Raw genomic sequence first — 7,728 nt, 5'->3', positions numbered from 1 at the left:
AGTATAGAATCATCCTGTTTCCCCTGTTTACTCCCCTGCTCTTGTGCTCTCTCTCTCTCACTCTCTCTCTCTGACAAGTATTTAAGTAGAATCTTTTTTTTTAAAAAAATCAAATATACAATGGAGTATTACTCAGCCATCAGAAAGGATGAATACCCACCATTTGCACTGACATGGATGGAACTGGAGGGAATTATGCTAAGTAAAATAACTCAAGCAGATAAGGACAGTTATCACATGGTTTCACTCATAGGTGGATTATAAGGAATAGCACAGAGGACCACAGGGGAAGGAGGGAAAACTGAATGGGATACTGAATGAAGAAATCAGCAAGGGAGACAAACCATGAGAGACTCTGGATTCCAGGAAACAAACTGAGGGTTATAGGTATTAAGGAGGACATGTGTTGTGATGAGCACTGGATGTTAAACACAGCTAATGAATCGTTGAACACTACATCAAAAAACTAATGATGTACTATATGCTGGCTAACTAAACATAATAAAAATAAAATAAAAATAAAATCAATTGATGTGGTTGTAACATTTAAATTCTTTTAAAAAACTGGGCCTCATGAAACTGACATACAATGATTGGTTGTTCTTTAAATTCAAAGAACTCGACCCTTTAATAATATCAAGATTAAAGGAAAAACAAAATCTTCATTTTTTTATTAAGTCTAAGATATTCTCTATTAGAGATTTTCACCTGGTCAAGTATGAACAACTTACTATATGGGTCTCCAAATGAATTGCTGGTTTGCTCTCATTTGCCCGTGAAACAGAGGGTATTTAATTTGGAAATCTCTTTCCTTAGGTTTCTGTCACAACTATTTTCCTTAAAACTCTCCAGAACTTTAAATGGAAATCTATTGAAATACAAAATAAGAAAATAAAATTGAGAGAAAGAATAACAAAGATAAAATACATTTTAGAATAAAGACAGAGCGGCCGTGGCAGGAGCAGCGGGAGCTACAGCATCAGCAAGAGCAACAGTAGCTACAGCCCCGGCGGCGGTGCCTGTTCCAGTCTTTGCTGCTGCAGTCCGTGCAACCACCCAGAGGGGGAGGGGGGGAACCACCAGTCGCTGAGGAGCAGGAGAAGGGGGGAAAGTTTAGGCGAGCCTGGGTGGGGGGGCCCAGCGCCGGAGCCGCGTGAGAGAGGGAGCTCTATTTTGGTAGAGGGGAGTCGGACTGCAACTGGCAGCAGAGCGTCCCCCGACCTTGTGGACTCTATACCCCCTACTCCTGCCGCTTCTGCTGCTGCCTGTGGCTGGAGGGTCCCCCTGGGGCTGAATCTTTGGGACTTGACCTCTTTCCTCTCCCCCTTCCCTCACTCCCCAGCCAGGCGGGAGCATTTATTCCACGGATTAATTCCCCTTCCTTTTTTGGGGGGACGGGTGGGTGTGTGTCGTGGGGAGTATCCCTGAAATAGTAAATATTGTTGAGCTTTTTTTGCCCTTATCTTCGTTTATTTAATTTCCTTTTTTTTAAGGTGGGAAAACTGTGAAACCCACCTTGATTTCCTCCCCTCTCCCCCCTCCCCACCTTCCCTCGCCCTAATCCCCCCGACAAGGAAAGAAGAAGCAGTTGGTTCAATCTCTGGTAATCTATGCCAGCAATTATGACAATGTTAGCAGACCATGCAGCTCGTCAGCTGCTCGATTTCAGCCAAAAACTGGATATCAACCTTCTAGACAATGTGGTGAATTGCTTATACCATGAAGAAGGAGCCCAGCAAAGAATGGCTCAAGAAGTACTGACACATTTAAAGGAGCATCCTGATGCGTGGACAAGAGTCGACACAATTTTGGAATTTTCACAGAATATGAACACGAAATATTATGGACTACAAATTTTGGAAAATGTGATAAAAAACAAGGTGGAAGATTCTTCCAAGGAACCAGTGTGAAGGAATTAAAAAATATGTTGTTGGCCTCATTATCAAGACGTCATCTGACCCAACTTGTGTAGAGAAGGAAAAGGTGTATATTGGGAAATTAAATATGATTCTTGTTCAGATACTAAAACAAGAATGGCCAAAACACTGGCCAACTTTTATCAGTGACATTGTTGGAGCAAGTAGAACCAGTGAAAGTCTCTGTCAGAATAATATGGTGATTCTCAAACTCTTGAGTGAAGAAGTATTTGATTTCTCTAGTGGACAGATAACTCAAGTGAAAGCTAAGCATTTAAAAGACAGCATGTGCAATGAATTCTCACAAATTTTTCAGCTGTGTCAGTTTGTGATGGAAAATTCCCAGAATGTTCCACTTGTACATGCAACTTTGGAAACATTGCTCAGATTTCTTAATTGGATTCCACTGGGATATATTTTTGAGACCAAGTTAATCAGCACATTAATTTATAAGTTCCTGAATGTTCCAATGTTTCGAAATGTCTCTCTGAAGTGCCTCACTGAGATTGCTGGTGTAAGTGTAAGCCAGTATGAGGAACAATTTGTAACGCTATTTACACTGACAATGATGCAGCTAAAACAGATGCTTCCTTTAAATACCAATATTCAACTTGCATACTCAAATGGAAAAGATGATGAACAGAACTTTATTCAAAATCTCAGTTTGTTTCTCTGCACCTTTCTTAAGGAACATGGTCAACTTCTAGAGAAAAGGTTAAATCTCAGGGAAACACTCATGGAGGCCCTTCATTACATGTTGTTGGTATCAGAAGTGGAGGAAACTGAAATCTTTAAGATTTGTCTTGAGTACTGGAATCATTTGGCAGCTGAACTCTATAGAGAGAGCCCATTCTCTACATCTGCTTCTCCATTGCTATCTGGAAGTCAACATTTTGATGTTCCTCCCAGGAGACAGCTGTATTTGCCCGTGTTATCCAAGGTCCGTTTATTGATGGTTAGTCGTATGGCTAAACCAGAGGAAGTATTGGTTGTAGAAAATGATCAGGGAGAAGTTGTAAGAGAATTCATGAAGGATACAGATTCCATTAATTTGTATAAGAATATGAGAGAAACATTAGTTTATCTTACTCATCTGGATTATGTAGATACAGAAAGAATAATGACTGAGAAACTTCACAATCAAGTGAATGGTACAGAGTGGTCATGGAAAAATTTGAATACATTGTGTTGGGCAATAGGCTCCATTAGTGGAGCAATGCATGAAGAGGATGAAAAACGCTCTCTTGTTGCTGTTATAAAGGATCTATTAGGATTATGTGAACAGAAAAGAGGCACAGATAATAAAGCTATTATTGCATCAAATATCATGTACATAGTAGGTCAATATCCAAGGTTTTTAAGAGCTCACTGGAAGTTTTTGAAGACTGTAGTTAACAAGTTGTTTGAATTCATGCACGAGACCCATGACAGAGTCCAAGACATGGCTTGTGATACTTTCATTAAAATAGCTCAGAAATGCCGCAGGCATTTTGTTCAGGTTCAGGTTGGAGAAGTAATGCCATTTATTGATGAAATTTTGAACAATATCAACACTATAATTTGTGATCTTCAGCCTCAACAGGTCCATACATTTTATGAAGCTGTCGGGTACATGATTGGTGCACAAACAGACCAAACAGTACAAGAACATTTGATAGAAAAATATATGCTACTCCCTAATCAGGTTTGGGATAGCATAATCCAGCAGGCAACCAAAAATGTGGATATACTTAAAGATCCTGAAACAGTTAAGCAGCTCGGTAGCATATTGAAAACAAATGTTAGAGCCTGCAAAGCTGTCGGACATCCCTTTGTAATTCAGCTTGGGAGAATTTATTTAGATATGCTTAATGTATACAAGTGCCTCAGTGAAAATATTTCAGCAGCTATCCAAGCTAATGGTGAGATGGTTACAAAGCAACCTCTGATTAGAAGTATGCGAACAGTAAAAAGGGAAACTTTAAAGTTAATATCTGGTTGGGTGAGCCGATCCAATGATCCACAGATGGTAGCTGAAAATTTTGTTCCTCCTCTATTGGAGGCAGTTCTCATTGATTATCAGAGAAATGTCCCAGCTGCTAGAGAACCAGAAGTGCTTAGTACTATGGCTATTATTGTCAACAAGTTAGGAGGACATATAACAGCTGAAATACCTCAAATATTTGATGCTGTTTTTGAATGCACATTGAATATGATAAATAAGGACTTTGAAGAATATCCTGAACACAGAACGAACTTTTTCTTACTACTTCAGGCTGTCAATTCTCATTGTTTCCCAGCATTCCTGGCTATACCACCTGCACAATTTAAACTTGTTTTGGATTCCATTATTTGGGCTTTTAAACATACTATGAGGAACGTTGCAGATACAGGCTTACAGATACTTTTTACACTCTTACAAAGTGTTGCACAAGAAGAAGCTGCAGCTCAGAGTTTCTATCAGACTTATTTTTGTGATATTCTTCAGCATATCTTTTCTGTTGTGACAGACACCTCACATACTGCTGGTTTGACAATGCATGCGTCAATACTTGCATATATGTTTAATTTGGTTGAAGAAGGAAAAATAAGTACACCATTAAATCCTGGAAATCCAGTTAACAACCAGATGTTCATTCAGGAATATGTGGCAAATCTCCTTAAATCTGCATTCCCTCATCTACAAGAGGCTTTTCAGCTTAAATCAGGATATTCCTGCTTTCAAGGAACATCTTAGGGATTTCCTAGTACAAATAAAGGAGTTTGCAGGTGAAGATACTTCTGATATGTTTTTGGAAGAAAGAGAAACAGCCCTTCGACAGGCTCAGGAAGAGAAACATAAACTTCAAATGTCTGTCCCTGGCATCCTTAATCCACATGAGATTCCAGAAGAAATGTGTGATTAAAATCAGAAGTCATGCTGGTTTTTTTGTTGTTGTTGTTGGGTCCCCCCACCCCCCGCAGAATTAACAAAAAAAAAAAAAAATAAAGACAGAAAAATAAAATGTGTTGAAGAGTCAGAATGACAAAGCACAAGGTGTGGGGGAGGGGTAGGAATTTGTTCTATACTCAATACATATTGCAAGGGCTGATGGTAAAATTCCAGTCTCATCTGTGGGCATAGCACAGATGGCAAAGGATATGGCAGATTTCTCATCAGTGGATTTCTAACATGCTTTAAGCTCTGTGCTCAAGTTAGGGTAATTTCAGATTCAAGAGAGCTTTCCAACAAGGTCTCATACCCAAAGCAAATTATCTGCTAAAAACTTTCCATTTTTGCAGCACTCTCTTTTAACAGTTTCTATAATTTCCTGAAAAATACATAAACAGAGAACTCAGCTGGATGCAAACAGCTGCATGAATTCAACTCTTCTTGACTGATCTCCAATTCCCTCATTTTGTCCCCAAGGTAATTCTAAGTATTAGAATGAAAAAAAAAAAAAAGAAAAAGAAAAAATAAAGAAGAGATAAAGAAATACGTGCTATCCTAAGGTCTCTTAGACATAATTCTTCCAATAAAAAGTAACAGGAGAATTTTAATAAGTCAGCAAATTTTAACCATTTCTTAATTATACAGTTCCACACATAATAATCATCTGAAAGAGGCCAGTATAACCAGTACGTCATACAGAAAAGACAGAATTTTAGGTGAGGAAAAAGATGTACTTACTAAGGACAATTGGGCAAATCACTAGCATCTGGAAAAGGGTGCTAGAGAATGTTTGATTCTCAAGATTATGACTAAGTTTCTTGCTACTGCTAGAGAAGTTTTCATGCAAGGTTGCTGTTACAGACTAAACTGTCTCCCCCTGGTATTCTTACATTGAAGTCCTTACCCCCAAGAACTCAGAATGTGACTCTTGGAGATAGGGTCTCTGAAGAATAAAACAAGTAAATAAGGTCATTAGGGAAAGTTCTAATTCAGTATGACTGGCATCCTTATAAGAAGATAAGAGAAGATTAGGACACAATCATCCAGAGGGGAGACCATGTGAAGATACAGGGAGATGATGACCATCTACAAACAAGGAGAGAGACTTCAGAAGAAACCCACCTGCCAGTACCTTGATCTTGAACTTCCAGCCTACAAAATCATGAGAAACACATTTCTGTTGTTTCAGCTACTTGTAAGACTGAGATATTCTGCTAAATGGCAGGCCTTCCAAACTAATAGTTTGGAAAATGTTACTATGGTCAACTCGATTTTTTTTTCAATAATCAGTACATAGGTTCTCCAGCTAATTTTCCTCCCTTTCTAGTTCATTAACATATTTCCCATAAACTGAATAGGAATTAAAAGAAAAATCAATTTGGTAAAACATTTGTTGCTGGGAGTTTACTTAAGAAAAAACATCTCTTTCCTCTTCTTGAATTCAAATTTGAGTTAGGCCCTCTCTCTTCATGCTCTTCCTATGGCACTTAGAGTATATTATAGCTCATTCCTAGATTATGAACTCTGCAAGTAGATTTTTTGCATGTCTATAACTGCCCTTATATTGCCTGGGACAGGATATTCCTAGTACCTTAGGTAATGCTTGACACACATCAGGCATTTACTAAATGTAACAGGTATTCAATGTTTGCCGAATCAGGGAACCCTACCACATCATTAACTTTCCTCTTTTTTTTTTTTTAACTAATTGAGAAACAAAACTTAAGTGACTTTTCCAAAATCACATAAGTTTTGTTTTTGAAGGGACCCAACAAATCGCACTCCTCGTTTCCTTAGTTCTGAACCATTAATGAAGACAAAGGAGTCTAAAAATAGAAGCCAGAATGTTATCTTTATTATTAAGATTGAGTTAAAGAACATGGTCTAGGTTTGTAAGAACCAAGGGTTTCCTAATATAGAACTCTAAAAGTAGATGTTCCTATCATTCTCAGACAACGGAATTGGAGTGCACATCATGTAAAATATAGAGCATGGAAGAGAAACCAAAATGACTTATTCCTTGGCAACTGGATTGTACACAGAGGAAGAAATAGCTGGCATTTTGACACTCAAGAACAAAATAAGCCACTGCATTCTCCTAGACAGTAGTATGCCTGGGAGTTAAGAAAAATCAGAAGAGTTGCCCTAGTGGAGCTCCCTCTACAGGGAAGGAAATGCAAGGAGCCAAGTGTTGCCCAGCCGGCACCTTACCAACCAGCACGGAATGTACGGTGCTCAGACTCCTCTTCTAACACCAAGACTTCTCTTAATATATTTGCCTTCATAAAATGATTCCGCAGATTTGAGAAAAAGAGTCAACCTGACTTCAGAGGTCTCTCTAGATTTGAATGGTGACTGTTTGGCTCTTATGTTAGTGTAGCAGTTAAGTTTTTAAAGACTTATTATATACAAAGCTCCACATTTGGCATGTGATAGAAACCACACAGAGAGCACAAAGACCATCTAGTAAGATATCACACACACACACACACACACACACACACACAAAATCCAACTTGGAGCATTTCTGACCTGGTGCAAATACAAAAAAAGACTGGAAATGAGGGTTGGGAACAGAGAGAGATTAATAGTGGGGGAAAGGAAACTTTTTCCTAAAAGATTTTCAGCTGCATTAGTGCAGCTGCTTGCTATTTTCAGAAATAAGGAACAAGAAAATTTGTTCTCTGGGTTGTCAAATGATCCTTCCAATTAGCCCTGAGTACTGGTCAGTGTTTTAACAACGGGCTCTTGGAGCCCTGATTTGTAACGTTTGCTGATTTCTAGCATTCACTGATTTCAGTGGTGTAAATATTCTAACCATAGTCCATTTCAAGCTCCCGCAGGACATCAACAGTGCACAAAATTCCTGAAAATTTAACACTCGATTCTCACCAGTCAGCG

General features: G+C 38.7%; 1 pseudogene across 1 annotated transcript; it reads left to right on the top strand.

The window, feature by feature from the left end:
- Positions 1 to 1,455: 1,455 nt before the first annotated feature.
- On the top strand, positions 1,456 to 4,849 carry LOC309867437 (exportin-1 pseudogene; annotated as a pseudogene). Its single transcript has one exon. The product of its transcript is annotated as an exportin-1 pseudogene (transcript).
- Positions 4,850 to 7,728: the final 2,879 nt, after the last annotated feature.

Source organism: Mustela nivalis, assembly GCF_964662115.1.
Source record: "Mustela nivalis genome assembly, chromosome: 6".
Taxonomy (NCBI): Eukaryota; Metazoa; Chordata; class Mammalia; order Carnivora; family Mustelidae; genus Mustela; species Mustela nivalis.
The sequence above is the reverse complement of the archived record's forward strand: the minus strand, read 5'-3'. Positions and strand labels throughout refer to the sequence as shown.